The sequence below is a fragment of the Sinocyclocheilus grahami genome, unplaced genomic scaffold (genome assembly GCF_001515645.1).
Source record: "Sinocyclocheilus grahami isolate Dianchi unplaced genomic scaffold, SAMN03320097.WGS_v1.1 scaffold122.1, whole genome shotgun sequence".
Taxonomy (NCBI): Eukaryota; Metazoa; Chordata; class Actinopteri; order Cypriniformes; family Cyprinidae; genus Sinocyclocheilus; species Sinocyclocheilus grahami.
In genome coordinates this window covers 2755269-2760201 of record NW_015505301.1, presented here as the reverse complement: position 1 = coordinate 2760201, position 4933 = coordinate 2755269, and positions in this window count along the sequence as shown.

Below are 4933 nucleotides of genomic sequence, written 5' to 3'. Positions count from 1 at the left end.
TATATATATATATATATATATATATATATATAGTATAGTATATGTTATTATATGTTATATACATTTAACAAGTTTTTGTTTGCATAATAATGTGTGTGTGTTCTGTGTATATGTATTATGTATATATACATATATACTGAATATATATTACATATATACTGAAAATATTTACATATATTAACATGTCTATGTTTATATTCATATAATTTATATTATAAATAAATATATTTAATATATAAACAACCTATTCCTCTGAAATATATACATGCATGTGTATTTATATATACATAATAAATAAACACAGCACGCATACATTGTAATCGTTTGACAGCATATATATATATGTATATATATAGTCAGAAATAATCACCATAAATATAATCATGTCCAACTAGTAAATCCAATTTGTTACATGAGCCATGTACGACTTGTGACAGGTTTTTGTTTAGAGTGAGTTTAAGAGGAATCTGTGTAAGCAGCTGCAAATCCTCTGAGTGCCATTTGAGTTCTATTTAAACTCAGAGCAGTTTCCTTCAGAACCGGCTTTTGCTTCTGTGTTAAAGCTCTGTCTCCCCCATAGGGCTAGAAAGATATCACCTCCGCCTGGAAGCTAAAAAGATCCTTCAGGGACCCTAAAATCTTTTTCTCAAATATAGCATACATTATACATACACAGTTGCATTGCTTAGCCAATAGCAATTACTCTAAAAGTGCACAAGGTGTTTTAAGATTTTTTTTTTAAAAATGTTTCCCATAAAACAATAATTATGTACAGTATGATTAACTTGGGGCTGCAACAACTAACTGATAAAATGATTAATAATCGATAATGGAAATAATCAACATACAAATTTGATTAATGATTAATCAGGTCTATTAATCGACTGCTCACACACTATATGCACAGAAAACATTTGCCAGTCACATCACATTACAGCAGTGAATAATGCATTTCTATAGACCAAACCCATCTGGAAAACAGCAGAGGACGCAGCGGGGGCTGCTCTGTGAAAAATGCCAGATCTAAGTTGTCCTAAACACAAAAATGCTTTACATCAAGCGTTTCAAACAAAAGCATGTATTGTAGTTAAAAGTGACTTTACATTAATTATGCTTTAACAGATATGAGTGCTCTTTAATGCTTTTGAGACACATTTTCCTCAGGGAATAACACCAACCTGTGCATGCGAGTCATACAGATGGAGTACAATAATTCTGTCTAAAATACACATTTGTCTAAAACATTTCATGTTAGACATTTAATCTACGTTTAAAATTCTACATGTAACAAATATTAGTATTTTTATGAGAGCAGAATGAATTATAAATGTAATTTAATTACATTTAGATGAGTGAATGTTTCTGTTCCTTGTATGAGTTAACATTTAGTGTTTAAAAAAAAGTGTGTTTATTATAATTTTTAATTTAGTGATTTTAAATGTTGTAAATGGTAAGCAAACAGTTGTTTTTTGGTTTAGAATATTTGTTTTACAGTTTTTTGCATAATGCATAGCACAGCTTACTGTACACAGATTTATTCACTATAGCTTTCAAATTACACATTGGAAGGACAACTTTAAGTAAGATGTTGAAAAGTTTTTTTCAAAAATGGCTTACAATTAACTGATTTTATTAAAATCATTCATTTCTAATAATTGTTATTTATTTCCATTCGATTAATCAAAGAAATAATCAACGGATTCATTGATTAAGACAATCTTCAGTTGCAGCCATAGATTATTATTAAATCATTAATTTATTATAAGGTTACTTTCCTGACTTTAATAATAAAAAAGTGGCACATTTTAATAATCTACATCATTATTATTTTTGTTACTTCCATACCAGTTAAGGATGAATTAACGCTGCTTTTCTAGTAAGAGACGGATATGCCTATAATGGTAAAGATGATTAAGTCCTTGTGTTCCCCAATCTATATTTTACATAATATTTAAAATCAATTGAATTGCATAAGTGCACTCAATCTCGTTATGTCCGTACAATTGAAATATTTATGTAGAATGACGACTAATTGATTTTTATTTCCAGGAAAATTGATGCATGGCTGAATTTATGGTGCATTTGTCAAAGCAACAGCCGGTCTCTCTGTGATGCTGCTCAGACGAGTCTACTTAATTGACTGGGATCAGAGAACAGTGAGAAAATGTGTCAAAACCTATCAAAGATGAGTGCTGGAGAAAGCTGTGATGCTTCAGACACTATCAGGACCCCCTCAGATAAATATAAAGAGCCATTGATTGTTCAGGAGAGTGAGTTTGTGTGCATGTTTTTTTTTCCTTTTGCTACATCGATCTCAGAGCTGACCTTATGGTGCATCAAAGCCTACAGGAGCTAATCTGGCCTCTGTATTACGACCTGAGCACAGAAAAATAGCGTTCAAGATGGAAGGGGGTGAAAGAGACAGAAAATACAGAGAAACCTGTGAGAGGAAGTGGTATTCACATGTGTTTGCGAGAGAGATTAAAAAGAGGAAGTCCAAATACTCACATAAGAAGTATGTACTCAAAGGTCTTCATCAGCATGCTTCCATGGTCGGTCACTTATGGTAACATTATCTGGATTCTCATTGGCTGCTAGGCAGTGCAGGTCTCAGAGCCTGTCTGTTGTCTGACACTGACAAATAGTTTTTAATACCTTGAATTTCCAGCATCTTTTCTGCCTAGCATATAAGTGGACAACAGATATAAGAGTGTATGAATACACAGCTGCACATACAAACATTATCAATTAGTGGTAAAGTCTACTGTCTTGGTAACTATGCAAAGGTAAGAAAGCAACACTTTCACTATTATTCATTAGGTCTGGGTTTTGCCACAGACTTCACAAATAATTTTAAATTCTTAATTAATATTGATTCATTTGGATATCTCATAACTAAATCCTATATGTAAACTATTCAGTTTATTTGTTTATTTTGTTGCTATATTATATATTGATAAACACTCAAATAAAAACTGAGTTGTATAAAAACATTTAAATTGCACATAAGGCAGTTTTATAGCAATGATATAACCATGTGTCTACTCCAATCTGTTATTTAAATATATAACGTTAAAACTGTGGCTGTCACACAAACTTGTTTTCACAGATTTATTCAAATATGTAATGAGATATCACTAACAGGCTACCTTAAATTATAATATAATGTATGTAAAATATAATATAGTGCATATATTTAGCAAAATGTTCCTCTGTATAGTTATATTTTCTAACTAACTAACGAGCTATTAAGAGATTGAATGGGTTTCCTGAGGAAAAATATAACGTTACATGACATTGTTTACAGGCTGTTTTATTGACGTCTTTCTGCGGTTAAAACAGCTAAAGAGACACGAGACGTGATATATTTCGGTAAGCTGTACTGTTTCTTTCAACATACCTTTCTGATGTTCATTCATGTTTATTTTATGTTATAGCAAAGAAGAAGAGATGATCGGTTCACTTGTAAAACTGAGGCGGGGCTACAGCTGTCACGTGATAATAAAGAGCGTCAAAATCATGTATGGCCATAACCATAGATATACCGCTGATCAATTTTTAAATCTCATGCCACCCACACTATAAAAGGTCCAAAATGTAACTCCTTTTTTTTCAAAACAAATGCAAACTGCACACAGAAGAAACATATACTGCAGTAAAAAGGCTGTGTTTATATTTATAACATATGATATAGTAGGGCTGCGCAATTAATCACATGCGATTGTCATGCGCATCTCGTCAGTAAAGCTGGTCCCGTGATTGGTAGTAAATCTCCATCACCTGCTTTCAGAGCGGCATTCACTACACAGAGTCGTAGTTCACTGACAATTAGGCAATATCGCGCTCATAATCGCAAAAGAATCGCATTTGATTATGAACGCGATATTGCCTAGCTTGTCAGTGAACTATGGCTCTGTGTATTAAATCCCCTGAAAACCAGTACGATTGCAAATTTGACATTGATTTTATGCAAGAAACTAGTAGTTAATATTAAGTGCTCTACACAATATTGTCAATGTTGACCATTTTTGCTAGATTTAGTTAACAAAAAATTGTTCCAAACACAGATCACTGCAGAACAGTCCCACCTCAGAGCAACACACGTTACTGAATGATTCAGCGGTTTTGAATGAATTGGTGAGTCAATGGGACCTATTTTAACGATTTAAGCGCATGGTCTAAAGCACATGGCACAGGTGCACTTAGGGCGTGTCCGAATCCACTTTTGCTAGTTTAATGACAGGAAAAACGGTCTGCGCGCCCAGTGCATGGTCTAAAAGGGTTGTCCCTATTCTCTTAATGAGTAATGGGTGTGTTTTGGGCATAACGTGCAATAAACCAATCTCGAGTCTCATCTCCCATTCCCTTTAAAGGGTTACTCCACCCCAAAATGAAAATTGCCATTAATCACTTACCCCCAAGTCGTTCCAAACCCGTAAAAGCTTCATTTGTCTTCGGAACACAATTTAAGATGTCCCATTGATTCGTTTCTTCCGCGTCACCGTAGCGCCAGTTTGGAGAGTATCCACGGAGTACAAACTGTGTATGCTGTTCTGTGTCAGCTGCACCACACGGATACGCTGTTTTCGTTCAAATCATTTAATTCAAATATACGCAGTTTACGTTCAGTGGATATTCTCCAAAATGGCGCTACGGTGACGCAGGAGGAGACAAATTGTTGAATAAAGTCGTTATTTTTGTTTTCTTTGCGTGCAAAAAGTATTCTCGTAGCTTCATAAAATTCAGATTGAACCACTGGTGGCAGATGGACTATTTTGACGATGTCATTCATACTTTTCTGGGCCTAGACAGTGTTATTTACTTGGCAGTCAATGGGACAGTCACAAGCCTCCCGGTTTTCATCCAAAATATTTTAAATTGTGTTCCGAAGACGAACAAAGCTTTTACGGGTTTGGAACGACATGGGGGTAAG